The sequence below is a fragment of the Pan paniscus genome, chromosome 14 (genome assembly GCF_029289425.2).
Source record: "Pan paniscus chromosome 14, NHGRI_mPanPan1-v2.0_pri, whole genome shotgun sequence".
Classification (NCBI taxonomy): domain Eukaryota; kingdom Metazoa; phylum Chordata; class Mammalia; order Primates; family Hominidae; genus Pan; species Pan paniscus.
The window spans coordinates 82,848,428-82,863,793 of NC_073263.2; the positions used below are offsets into that span (position 1 = coordinate 82,848,428).

Here is a 15,366-nt window from a genome sequence, read left to right on the forward strand (position 1 = left end):
AGTTAGGGGAGTAATGGCCTCTGCATGTTATAAGGATATGAATGTGGAGTGGAGAGGGAAGTTTGTTGCACTTTGCATCTTGCATGTTTTAATGATGCTTTCAGCCCAAATTGACTCTAAAATTAGCTTTCATTAAAAAAAGCAACTAATAGGAAAAAACTGGGCCCAATATTGACAAGCCATGATTGAAAACATTCATTAAAATCTCACATGTCACCAGACACACATCTTGAGATGTGATTCACAGGTCCTAGGAGCACAATCCGCTGAGCAGTAATACGGCTTCAGGGAAATATCAATTTGCTGCCAATCCTTTCTCCTTTTTTTCTTTTGTGCACTAAACTCAATAAATAGTGCTGTTTTACTTGTACATAAAGATTCATGGTACATAGAGTTTTCAGACATATTGAAAAATATGGGAGAGAAAGAAACAATTTTAATGGGGTGTGTATATATATTGATGGAGCTAGTTCTGAAGCCATTTGTTGATGTTGGCAAGAGGATAAAGTAAGAGCAGACTAAGTTTAATTTATTGTTTCTACTTCCTTGGGCTCTGAAAAAAGATCTTGGATAAGGGCTTTAAATATAAGCACTGCATTTAATTGCTTTTGCAAAGAAAATCTTTCATGTTGATAGCCATAAATATTAATGAGTTATAAGAACAGAAAATGAGATAATGGGAATAGAAGCCTTCATCAGAATAACAATGCATGAAAACCAATTTTAGGACTTCAAATTCCAGCCCTGTTTGGGTAACTTTTACTTTGCTAACCTCCTACTGAAAGCAACTATGAAAGCTGGATAAAGAACATAAAACAACTGCTTGAATTCTTCATTATATAATCCAGGCAACCTGAACTTTAGTGGTCAAAAGAACAGAGAAAACAGAAATCCAGTATGGTGAGATTTTCAAATTAGTCTCTTGGATTCTTTCGTTGGGTAAATTCCTTTCCTTTTTTTCTTATTCACACATCAAATAGGGAAATTGCCCTTTTAACTCACTTTAAGAGGAACATGGTACTCTAGGCACACGAAACATTTGTTCTAACTAGAAGACAGAGATTGGCATTTTGGAGTTCCACGAACACCAGGAGTTGTTCAGAAAGATCCTGAGCTGCAGAGTGAGGCTAACCTACTAAAATTCACAGAGGTAAAACTTAAAAAATAAAGAAATAAACAAAGGGTACTTCTACATATTTTCCAGAAAGAAAACTTCAAACACAGATAGTTTAACCAGTTATATTTACCAACACTTTAAGAAAGAATTAACACCCATCTTAAACTCTCTAGGGAAGACAAATTTAAAAATAAAGCATCCCTTAATTTTCTTTATGAATTAAGCATAATAACTAAAACAACAAAAACGTTATAAGAAAAGAAAAATTATATCTTAGTATTTTACTTGAAATCAGATGCACAAATGTCTATAGAAATTTTAGCAAATTAAATAAAGTAGAACATAAAAAGATTATATATCATGATTAAGGTGAGTTTATATCAAGAATTCATTTTTAATTTAATATTTAAAAAATCAATAAATTTTAGTATACCTACAAAATAAAGGGAAATCTATCAATAGATGCAAAGACCTTTGACAAAAATCATGATAAATCAAAAATTTGTTTACTCATGATTAAATATGTCAGAAAACTGAAAATAAAATTGAACTTTTTAAATCTGATGAAGTATAACAAATAGCTAATAAAGCAAAAATAGCATCAGTGATTAAAAACTGCAAATCTTTCCTCTGAGATCAATTACATAAACATGTCCACTACCACCAATTCTAGTCAACAATGCAGTTAGGATAGCAAATAAAATACACATATAAATATTGAAATGGAATAAATTAAACTATCCACATTCAGTTAAAATCTCCAAAGGAAAATGAAGACAATCTATAAAAATTTAAAATAATTGTATTCATTGTTTGATTAAAAGTTAATATACAAAAAATTAATTGTATTTTCATATTTTAGAAAAATCAGATAAGTCATCGATCATATCATTAGAAGCTTAAAAATTTACATTCATCTAACATTGTCTTTATATGGAAAACCATAAAACATAATTGAGTGAATTCAAAATTATAAATAAGATGAAAATTTTACACTTATAGATTAAAAACTCTATATTGTCAAGACTTCCCAAAATGATGTATTGAACAAAAGCTAATGAAAACAGTGGCAGTTTTTTTCAAAATTGTTTTAAATTTATATAAAAGTCAAAATGGCTAAGTTAGCAAAAATACTTTTGAAGAAAAATAAAGCTTAATATTTACACTGTAAAATTTCAAGGCCTTTGGTTAAGATGCAGTAATTCAAGCACTGTCTTATTAGTGAAAGAATACACAGATACAGGTATGTAACAAAATGGAAAAAACAATCTAATGTATATGTGATCACCAATTGTATAACAAAGTAACTACAGCAATGACACTGCCATGGCTTGAAGCAGAAGTGTTATTTTCAATAAATCTGTGATTTTTAAATTGAATTCTAGGATATCAAATTAAAGGGACTCATGGACTTGAGTGGGAAAAAATTACAACTTAACCTGTGCTAATCTCTAAGCGAGGTTTATTATTCCTTTCATATATGAATATAGGCAGAAAATAGCATTAGTATTAGCAGTACCTGGAAACTGTCACCAATAAAAATCATAGATTTTTCAGTTATTGAAGAAATCTTGAAATGCCATGTCAACGTATGGTATTTGAAAAATCAAATTAGCTATCAGACTTGCTGCTGAATATTGTTACTATTTAAATTATTTTTCTTTTCTTTTTTTTTTTCTTTCTGAGACAAAGTCTCAATCTGTCGCCCAGGCTGGAGTGCAGTGGTGCGATTGATCTAGGCTTGCTGCATCCTCCACCTCCCGGGCTCAAGAGATTCTCCTGCCTCAGCCTCCCGAGTAGCTGGGATTACAGGCACGGCACCATCACGCCCTGCTAATTTCTGTATTTTTAGTAGAGACGGGGTTTCACCATGTTGGCCAGGCTGGTCTTGAACTCCTGATCTCAGGTGATCCACCTGCATCAGCCTCCCAAAGTGCTGGGATTACAGGTGTGAGCCACCACGCCTGGCCAATTATTTTTCATATTAAAAAATCTTATTCTGCTAAGACGTAAGCTTAGCTTTCTTTTTATTTCCAATAGATTTAATGTTACAAGTATATATAAGGATATAGAATCAATTGGGTATACTTATGGTAAACAAACAAAAGACCAAAAACAACAGCAACAACAACAAATAATATTTCCCTAATTAACATGGTACACAGAAAATTGTTTCCAGATGGACTTACATCTTTTTTTTTTTTTTTTTTTTTTTTTTTTTGAGACAGAGTTTCAATCTTGTTGCCCAGACCGGAGTGCCATGGCATAATCTCGGCTCACTGCAACCTCTCCCTCCCAGGTTCAAGCGATTCTCCTGCCTCAGTCTCCTGAGCAGCTGGAATTACAGTCATGCGCCACCAAGCCCGGCTAAGTTTGTTTTTTAGTAGAGACAGGGTTTCTCCATGTTGGTCAGGCTGGTCTCGAACTCCCAACCTCAGGTTATCTGCCCACCTTGGCCTCCCAAAGTGCTGGGGTTACAGGTGTGAGCCACTGCGCCCAGCCTTGGACTTATATCTAAATATGAAATTAGATCAATAAAGCTTTTAGAAGATAACATAGGGGGATATTAGAAGGAACTTGCCAGTGGCACTCTTTTTTCTTGAACAGAAAAAAAAAGCACTATACAAAAAAAATGACTAGTAAATTGGATCATTTTAAAGTGAGTAGGTCTAGTTATCAAAGGGCACATTAAGACTGTGAAGAGTCAAGCCACAAGATTAAAGAAATATAGACAATATAATATTTGATATTTAATTTTTCTAAGAAAGTATTTAAAAACTTTTTCAAAATAATAAGTAAAAGAAGACAAAGAACTCAATAAAAAATGGGCAAAGGGCTTGAACAGGTGTTCATATAAGTGTCTTCCCAATGGGTCCTAAGCTTACCAAAAGATGTTCAAAGTTACCAGTCATCAAAGTGCAAATCCAAACACGAGACATATAGCAGCAGCATATCTACTATTACTTTTTTTCTTTTTTAAAGTACTATAATGATCAAGCATCGAAAACATACGGAGCAACTTGAACTCTTCAAGTCCTATTGGTGGAAGGGGAAGTTAGAAAAAAAAAATTAGAAAAATGTTTTGCAGTATCTTCTAAATTTGAACTATGCATTTTCTATGACCCAGACCTTTTAGTCTTAAATAGAAATGCTTACATGTGTTCATCAAAGGACATTGACCAGAGTGTTGATGCTTAATTCATTATATATCTAAACTAGAAAAAAATAGTCCATCATAGCTGAATGTATAAATAATTCCTATTATATTCATATAATGAAAATCAGCTTGATAATGGAGACAAACCATTATTTGAATCACTTAACAATTAAAAAAAGTTTTATTGATAAATTGGCAAAATAAGCTAGACACACAAGAAACTTTATGATTTATTTTATGTAAAATTCAAAAGTAGGCAAATTTTACTCATCTTATGTTAGAAAACTGAATTATAGTTAACTCTGGAGTTGGCATGAAAGAAGTTTCGTAGATGTTCCATATCATTCTGTGTCTTGACCAGTGTGGTCACTACATGGGTGTATACATGTGTTTTAAAATGTGGATTAAATTTTACAGTAAGGTTTGCAAACTTACTGCATGAATGTTTGTTTCAGTAAAAGCATTTCCTCTACTTAATACCAGCCAATATCCCTTTACATGAAAACAACAATAGAAAACTTACCAACTCATTTTTCATTAAAATGCCAAATCAAGATGATCTATTAGACATATATTCTATAATGAGAATGTAATAAAATTTTCTCCATTTTTAATGAAAATGGAGTAAGTGAACATGAGCTTAAACTGTGGGTAAACAAATATTCTTAGAAACTAGGTAAAGAGTTGGAAGAAATGTTATGTCTATAGAAGCTGAAATTAAACAGAAGGCAAATTACAGAGATTGCTTACTGCTTTATTTGCAAATTTATTGTGCTTATAGCACAATAAATTATTCAATTTACCCCAATTATTGCCTGATTGTTGTGTTCTTAGAACTGTTAGGTACTTTAGAAAGGCACAGTGCCTTTTAATTATCTGCAAGACTTCAGTCTCAATCTGATATCTGAGTTCAGAAGGGACAGATCAGGCTACAATTTTTAGACTACATGTACCAATTCCAGACTCAATAAAAAAGTGACTCTTTCAATATTTTTATTAACTGTGTTGAAGATATCTAGAAAGACCTTGAACCCAGTCACTGACACATCTGATATGTAACAAAAGAAACAGAAATCCCAATACAGAAAAATAGAGAATGAGTCAAGGATTATTCAGGCACAGACAAATAACCATTGAAAGTATTTTTCATGCTGGGGTTTCCATTAGATCTTAGAAACTCCTATTAACAGTTAGGTTCCCAAACCTCTGAAATAATAACATGTATTTTCTTCAATTAACTCTTCTGTGTAATGTGTGAGCAGAGGATCTTAATAGCCTATTTCATATTGGGAAAGAAGGACTAAAGAAGAAGGATCTGCCTAGATTATGGCAAATGCCAGTACTAAGCCTGTCACTGGTCATTAAACAAATACATACATGAAAGGAGGAAAAAAAGGGATATGAAAATTTAGCAACATAATAAACAAAGAAGAATATAGAACTCAAGGTATGAAGTACAACACACTTTTGAAACAAAGATCAAAGGAATGTGGTATATAAATTTTAGCAAGCATCTATGTATACTTTAAAATTTTGTGTAAATTTGGATTCTAAAAGTAAGAGATTAGTATAAAAAAGAGTTTATTGATATCCATGAAAATTTTAAAGAAATACAAATATTAGAATTTTATTAGAAATATTAAGGTTTAGAATCAATTATGTAAAGTATCAGATGATAAATGTGGGACAACACATTTAAATTTGCTCTGATAATAGTATAATGATAAAGAACAAAACAGATGAAAAATAATGTGTAAAGTAATACACCTTCAAGTAGACATTATGAGAAATGGCCTACATCATGTGAATCAGAAGCAGTAACAGAAGCAATAACCACATTTAAAATATGACAAAACTGTCTTGAAACAGTCTGTGACTTTCAAAGGTTTGGTATGGATCAGGCAATATAAGGAAGAGGTATAGTGTGGTTAACATTTTGAATTTCAAGGAGAAGTAAAGAAAAAAAGGCAGAAAAATAAAAATTCCTTCTACACAGAATGAAAAACCATGGAGGCCTCCAAATTTTTATTGATAATATTGAACTTTGGAAGATAAAATGGTAAATCACTACGATTCTTGAAGGATTGGGTTGGTAACCAAGCATTTCTATGCAAGAAAACTAACTAATATGGGAAGAAACCAAACAAACAAAATATTAAATATGTGTCTACGGCAGTGGCTGCAGGCATATGCCCAATGCAAAAGGCAGTTTTACACTGTAAAGACATTTACATTTAAGGCAATGTAAAAGTTTTACATTTACATTACAATGTAAGAGCTGGATCACAATAAGAACTTTAGAATATGGTATCATAGAATACATTTTTTCAACAAATTATGAAATCAGTTCATGTAAAATCACATGTAGACAATTATAAAAATAGTTATGAAATAATTCAAATATATATAACTAAAACAAAAGCTATAAAATAGTAATAGTAATAGCAATACTAGCATAATGTTCCTTAATTGTGATATGTTGACATAATGTAGACAATTCTTAGAAAATCAGTACACAGAAATAATAAAATTGAATTTTGTTAATCTACCTTGGTATGTGTCAGTATATACTTTATTTCCTTAACTGGGTTATTTAAGAAATATGGACATTTTTAAACTTGATTTTAAGTTAATATATTTTTAAAATAGTATGAAACTCTATACATTTGCAACAAATACAGTAATATAAAAACATAACATATGCTTGTGAGAAACTTAGAGAAAAACAATTGGCAGCAAAAGGAACAATAGCAAATGAAAAGCATAAAACAACAGAACTAAGACCAAGTAGATTATTTTGATAATACTACACTGAGAAAACCATTACATCAGGTCAAAAATTAATATCTATGTGTAAGCTATTTACAGAAAATAAATGTAGAACAAATCTGCTTTGAAAGTTTAACGTAATAATATGGAGAAAAAAATGTGTCCAATAATTGCAAAGCAAAAGTATGCTTAGATAATAAATGATAGATAATGTTGAACTTAGAACAAAAATATTAACTTAGTCAAAGAAGATCTTGTATTTTTTTAGAGTGTGAACCATAGTGATTATGATGAAAACACAATATGGATTAAGTAGAACTCTAGCAGATAAAAAAAATTAAAAGTTTAAAGAGAAAGCCTTAGAAAGCCATTAATAATGAGTCCAGTTTAGCACACATCTCATAAATTGATAGGTCCAGCTCTTAAATATGAACATAACATTGAGTTTCTGGTAACAATCAAAGTGTACTGAGCTATACTTTTTGTTTCCACAGCATTAATAGAAGATTTGTTTCAAAAAGATCAAGGTGCTTGCCTCTGTAGCACATATACTAAAATTGGAAGGATGCAGAGAAGATTAGCATGGCCCCTGCCCAAAAAGCTAAAAATAAAAATTTAAAAAAGAAGATCAGCTAATACAAACCAGTGGTAACCTCACAAAATTGCAGAATTATATAGCCAAATTTTTTTATTGGGATACCTACCACTATACATTAATAACAAAGATGAAAAATGATGCCAATGATATCTAGGAATTGATACGGAGGGATTCTCAGGATATACGGTTAAATAGAAAAAATAAATGTGTAAAATAGTATCTACAGCATGCTACCTTTTGTATATATACTTGTGAAAGTCCTATATGGCATCTTCTTTCAATATAAGGCTATTTGTCTACCTTGAAAATTTTTCGTTTAGTGTAGCCACTTTCATCAATCATCTTACCTAGATCTAAGTAATTCGCTGTACCTTCTATATCAGCACTGTTGCTTCACCTTGCACTTTTATGTTATGAAGATGGCTCCTTCCTTAAACTTCATGAACTAACTTCTGCTAGCTTCAAACTTTTCTTCTGCAGCTCACCTCTTTCAGCTTTCACAGAATTGCAGAGAGATAAGGTGTTTCTCTGGATGAAGCTTTGGCTTAAGGAAATATTGTGGCTGGTTTGATCTATCCGGACAACTCAAACTTTTCTCTGTATCAGCAATAAGGCCATTTTCTTACAATTCTTGTGTTCACTGGAGTAGCACTTTTAATTTCCCTAAGAACTTTTCATTTGCATTCATAATTTAGCTAACTGTATATCCCATTGTTTAAAGACACGAACCAACATTTTCTGATCCACAAGGGTTCAATGGTTTTTGAAAAATAGAGCTTCACAGATACGAATTTCTAGATGTAAGTGGAAAATACTGATAGCTCCTGATTCAATGCTTTATTTGCATTCAATACCATGAAAAGGAAGACATTACTTATTTGGAAAATTAGATCCAACTTATGTAGCTCCTCCCAGACCTCATGTTTGGCTGTTCCTCATTGATTTTTATATCTCTTTCCCCCTTAAATACCACTGCTTTTGCCTATTTTTCCCGTTTTTAAATTTAATTTTAAACCATGTGAACACACTTCAAAAATGTCTTATCATGTATATATAATTTTAAACCATTGCATTAGTTCCTTTTGTTCTTATGCAGTTTACAATTGGTATTTATAAAAATTTAATTTTCAACCATCTACAGAATTGTGAGAAAACTGGATATCATGACTGCTGGAAAGAGGATATTTGAGGAGGTAATTTTTACCTCCATCTGTATCAACACTAGCTTCGTTTTTCATCTATAGCAAAAGTTCTACTTAATATGATGAGACTCATTGAAAGTAAGAAAGCAAAAAAAAATTCATAAAAACACTAACACTGCAGAACTTGATACCCTCTTCTTAAAGCAAAACCTTGATTATTTATAATTATAGCAATGAAGCAAATCACTATCCTTTTATCTCTTTATAATTTATTCACATGTCAATGGTCTACAACTTAACATTAAAACTTTTATTTTTCTAAGAAGCAAACGTGGTCTAAAGCTAATTTCCAATCAATGCTTTTCACAGCTTTTTGGATGCAAACATGGGGAGTCATTAAATTCACAGTTCAGCTTTTGTTCTTTACTCTTTAATTCTCACATTTTCTTTCTGTGTTAGAGGATCAAAGAAGATGCCTTCAAATAAATGTGCCACATTATAATCCTTTAGATTTAAACCACAGGTTCCCTACCCTGTGGCTAAAGCATCTACTTCTATAGTAAGCTCTGCTCATTTGGATACAACTTGAAGAAAATATCAGCCTTTTTCTAAGTGCATTCACAAATTGTTTTTAAACACTGCTATAAAACAGAGAAAGAATAACTAGTCTAACATTTCTGAAAGAAAACACTTTTGATAATATAAAAATTATATATTCATGAAACAAGCAGTGCTAGAGAGGTTAAACACTGCAAAAAGTCTAATTTAAGATGCAATTATGGATCACCCAGTTTGCTTTCTGGGAACCATGAGAATTTTAAATTGAAGTGAGTATAAATTACAGCTCATTGTGTCCTATTTAATTTACTTATGTCATAACATTTTCATATCTAATGTAATATATTATTCAGTCATCTTAGTAAAATGTTGCCTTTTTGTTTGCAGTTTCATGATAATAAAATTGTCTATTTAAATTTTTTAATAAAAAATAAATGCTTTGTACTTTCTGAAAACAAATGCAACATTAATGTATTACTAAGAAAAAATGCCACACAATCATTACAAATGTTTAAGCCCTGTTAACGAAAGACATCTAACATGACTGTTTCTTTCTGAAAGATCAATTTTAAAAATTAGTATTTTCACAATTAGTTTGATGATGAGCAATTGTTACACATTCTATACATGATTTTCTGTAATAATGGGCAAGGATGCCCTATCTACATAACTTTCTATCTGGTGGTTGGAATGTTCCATCTTACAACATCTTACATCTTACAAATCTATATTTTGCAATATAGATTTAAAACAATTACCAAGTTTTAGAAAGTGACCATTTCCTCAGAATGAGACAGATCTTCACAATTTGTATCCAGGACATTACCAATAGTACTTCCAGATTTCCCAGCCACTAATCCAGCTTCTCCTCCATCTCCATTGTTTATGCTCCTATCCTAGTTAAATAATATCTGCCTTATGGACAGAGAATTCTGCCTTATAATGCTTTTTGTGGTACATGCACAGCAAAGGTATTCATTTGGGCACAGAATGAACAAATAAAATATAATATTAAAATATTTATTTAATTTTCTAAACATTTAAAATCAGACTTCTAAATGAAAGCAGTTCATTTATTATTCATTAAGTTTACTGAATTAACCTCACTACTGAGTGAAATAAAATACTCATCTTTCTGAAATACAGTAATATCTAAAGAAAAGAAGCATATATGAGACAAATTTTTTCTGAACTCATTAATTTAAACTTGCATGTTTCATGTCTAACTGCATGTGCAGAGACTATTAAAATCTAATTCAACCACATTGATTACTAGTGTTAAGTATACCATAGCTTTTTCTGCAAGCTATATTTATAATATAAATGATTCATATGCCATATTTTAAATAAAACTACACAAAAATGCTACACTTGATTTCTGTTATTAAAGCTTTATGGGAGGTATATCTTTCCTTGTGAACATGGTCATTTATCAAATGTACTCTATGTACTTATATGGATATCCTAAAATTCTCTGAATTAGACTCAAAGTTTTCCATAGAGCTTCAGGAAACTTAATCATTTTCAAATATGATATTTTCAAGGATGAATCTTGAAAATACTTACAATCTATTTTGATACATGATTTCAGTGAGTGAATCAGACTAAATAAAATACTTGACAGTTCACATGAACAATGAGATTTGTTGTGGCTTATGAATATTTGAAAATGTGGCTGTTTATATGAGTTGATCAGTTATTTCTATGAAGATGATTCATCTGGCAACTTTGAACAGATGTGATTTTTGAAAGTAACACATTTCAGGTAATGTAGATCCAGATTAATTTAGTCAATGAACCACAAAAGTGACTCATATAGCAAATATTTATCAAGTCAACGAAGGTCAGAATATGATGCTTACAGTACACACCTCACTTTTAAAAAATAATATGTCTAACAACCAAATTACAACTATATTGTCAACAGTGTGTAAAAAAAGCTTGATAAAAATGTGAAAGAAAGAATTCAATAGGTAAGAGATATCAGAAGTTGGAAATTCTGTTATCTGAGATACCTGATATCACTGTGCACCTGGAAATAAAAACGATGTCCATTTCACAACTTCCCTCCTTGTGATCTCAGACATACACACTGGCTTTATCCTAGAGTATCATTTGATGGACAGCTGGACAGTCATCCCTCAAGTGACAGTTTGTTCATTCTGGTTTTCTGTGTTTTTTGTTCTGACTTTTCAGTTTAGGTTGGTAGCTACGACCAGCAATGATATGGGCTTGAGTTGTAGAAGTGTACTGACAAGAAGTTGCTTATTGCGAATAAGTGCAGAAGGTCAACAAACCAGAAGTCCAGAAGTAATTTGAGTTTGGAAATCAAACATAACAGTGAGGCAACTGTCAGGTGATGAACTCAACGTAGATTGTTATGGAAGGATGAGCTGTCAGGTCTCTCATGAGTGATACCAGAAATGAGCCAAAGCTATCTAGGGAGACAGAAAGAAAACTCAGGGGTCAGAGTTCCTGCACGCTAGAAGTAACCTAAGTCAAGTTCTAGTCAAGTTTCTATCAGGTCACTGGAGACATCCAATGCCCTTATTAAGTCCTAGTACAGAAAATGTCTAAGCTATTAGGAAAGAAGTCTGTAAACTAAAGTAATAGCTAGAATGGCTCTGAAATTCTGAATAATAGATACTAAAAAGGGACTTTTATTTTCTTTAAAAATGTCCACATTCAGATGAATCAATTTTTAAAAAGATGAAATACATTATAAATATTATAAATTTGAAATAAATAAAATTTTCTGTATCATGACATATCCTGCTTATAGGCTGGCTCCTTTCATTTAGACACAAACTCTGGAAGACCTTCATCAGTCATTGAACTAAAATCTATGATAGGAAGCAGTCACCTTCCTTACTGATATTTTAAACATTAAAAAGTTAAATTTCAGAAAAGTGTTTTAAAATTAAACTTTTAGAAATTATATTACAATACCATTGCATACCTACTTTTGATAATTATTTAATTAATTTTTTTATTAATTTGAATCCAAAGAACTGTTCTCATTAAGTCCTTTGGAAATTTCATGTATTTTTACTATTTTTACAACCTAGGGTGAAGTTTTTCTCTTTAGTTATGATTAAGCTTTTCTCGGTTTTAATGATTAAATGTGTTTTTAAAGGAAACATAAGCTATTCACCCATTCAAGTTCACACACACACACACACACACACACACACACACACTGAACCAAGGGAGAAAGATCAGATATTTATTGTACTTCAATTGCTTGTGGCTTTCTAGTGATAGCTAACTACCTGTCCACCAACCCAGCTCTCCCATATTTCTTATCTAATAACATTTAAAAAGCAAATGGAAATATAATAGAAACAAAAATTGAAATCTGATCTACAAAATCTTAAATTATCATCATTATGTGTAATTAACTCCATAAATCAATTGGCATACTATCTAAAAGCTGTAATCGATTGACTTATCTCAATTTTATATGACTAATATTGACCAAATAATTAAAAATTATTAAAAATAAAGCTCATGACTCATATGCTCTTCTTAGTTATGCTATATGACAGAACTATTAAGACAATTAACAATTAAATCCTGCCTATCACTCAGCCTTGTGTTTATATTCACTTATTCATCAATTCAAGAAGAACTGTTTGAATAACTAATTTACATCAGGAGACAGAGTAGTGAAAAAAAACAGACAAAATCGTGGCCTTTCTAAAATGTACATTCTACTGGAAGAAGACAGATAACAAGTGAACATTATAAAATATTAGACATAAAATATACAGCATCCCTGGTGGTGATCACTGCTTAGACAAAGGAGAATAGGGAATGCTGAGGTGGAGACTGCAATCTGAAATAAGATTATAAAAAAAGGCTTCAGTGAGAATGAGATTTTAGAGCCTAAAGAAGGTGAGAAAATGAGCCTTGCAGTTATACTGGAGAAAAGCATTCCAGACAAAAATAACAACTGCAAAGGCCCATTGGCAAGATCTCTGTGATTGAATTCAAGAACCAGCAAATTGGTCAGGGTGGAAGAGCACAAACAGTAAAGGCACTAAAAATAAAAGAAGGTGAAGACAGCGAGGTAGGAGGAAGGCAAATCATGTGGGGCACATTTTGGATTTCACTCTGGGTGATATGGGAAGTTATTTGTGGGTTTTGACTCTAGAGAGTCTAATTTCTTTTTGTTTTTTTGTTGTTGTTGTTGTTTTTTTTTTTTGAGACAGAGTTTCACTCTGTCACCCAGGCTGGAGTGCCATGGGGTGAACTTGCCTCCTGGGTTCAAGCGATTCTCCTGCCTCAGCCTCCTGAGTAGCTGGGATTACAGGTGCCTGCCACCAAGCCCAGCTAATTTTTGTATTTATAGTAGAGATGGGGTTTCACCATCTTGGCCAGGCTGGTCTTGAACTCCTGACCTCGTGATCTGCCCGCCTCAATCTCCCAAAGTGCTGGGATTACAGGCATGAGCCACCATGCCTGGCCTCGTTTAACTTATTAAAGTTAAGTGCAAGATAATATTGCCTCACACTTATAGATGGATAGAAGAATGGGGACTAGATGTTTAGATAGATATTCCTTAATACTAATATAATAATATGTATTATGAATAATATATAATTTATATATTTTATTAAAGTGTATGCATACTAAAGAAACTAATTCCATTTTAGTTTCTGAAAAAATCTTCTTAATAAAAGTGTTTTTACACCCATACAAATTCCTCTCAGACCTATGCCTCTTTAAAAAAAAGAAACATTAACACAATTTTCACAAAATATGTATAGAAAGCATTTATCTCCACATAATTAAGGTTATGTATGAAAAGCCTACAGCTAAAGTCATAATCAAAGAGGAAAGGCTGAAAACTTATTCTCTAAGATCTGGTACAAGGCAAAGATGCCTCCCCATTCAACATAGTACTGAAAGTCCTAGCCAGGGGAGTTAGATAAGGAAAAAAAAAAAAAAAAGACATTCAAATTGGAAAAGAGAAGTAAAATTCTCTCTCTTTGGAGATGACATGATCATATATGTAGAGAATCCTAGAAACTCAACAACAACAAGAAAACTGTTAGAAATAATAATAAAATTCTGTAAACTTACATGATCAAAATCAACACATAAAATTTAGTGAAATTTATGAACACTGACAACAAACCTTTCAGAAACGAAATTCAAAAAACATTTGCAATGTTAACAACAATAAAAATACTTAGGAATAAACTTATCCAAAGAGGTGAAGGACACTTACACTATAAAACACTAATGGAGGAAATTAAAGGAGACACAGATAAAAGGAAAGACATGGAGTGTTCATGAATTAAAAGAGTTAATATTGTTGTTTTCTCACTTTAGGGAGATTCTTTAAGCAATTACATATCAGCAGACACAGATGTTTTCCTTTCTTCATATGATGAAGATCAGGGACCCAAACGTTAGAAAAGCTAATGAGGCACCATTTGTCCCCATTGGAATGGCTGATTTCATAGCAATTGTTGTATATGGGTTATACAAGCTGAAAAGCAGGGGGAATACTAAAATACACCTTCATTTGATCCACATGTGTGTGGCAGCTCAAGGCTTTGTTGTAGGAGCAATGACTGTTAGTATGAGCTATTCCATGTGTCAGGAATTCTGGGAAAAACATAAGCCTTAGAAGAAGAGATGCCATCTTGATCTTGTTAAAGGAGCTTGCTGTAGTTAGACATCTTATTATTGAAGTTATATGTTAATGTTGAAAATAAACTATTTGAGTGTGTTCAGATTATAACATGGTGTTTTGAATACTGACTTCCTTTCTTGCAGGCTCATCTTGCCTGGTGACCAAATTACTAGTGACTAATTTACTAGCTAGATCATTCAGGGGAATCAAGTTAACACAAAAAAAACACATCACCTAAATGCAATTGATGGTGCTAAAGTTTCCATCTTCTTAAACTTTTAAGATGCAATTCATTCTAAAAAAGATAGCAGACCAACCCTGAACCCCAGTTTGCTGAAGAATCTTGTTTTGGATGTTATATAAGAGTCCTATTTGCCT

At 31.9% G+C, this 15,366-nt stretch overlaps 1 non-coding gene and 1 pseudogene across 1 annotated transcript; both read left to right on the forward strand.

Annotated features, from left to right (window-relative positions):
- The first annotated feature begins 7,570 nt into the window (after positions 1-7,570).
- On the forward strand, positions 7,571-7,680 carry LOC112436971 (U6 spliceosomal RNA). The gene has a single exon (XR_003025634.1). It is a non-coding gene; the product is annotated as a U6 spliceosomal RNA (small nuclear RNA).
- A 1,124-nt stretch (positions 7,681-8,804) lies between these two features.
- LOC106635442 (HIG1 domain family member 1A, mitochondrial-like) lies at positions 8,805-14,982 on the forward strand (annotated as a pseudogene).
- The last annotated feature ends 384 nt before the right edge of the window (positions 14,983-15,366 follow it).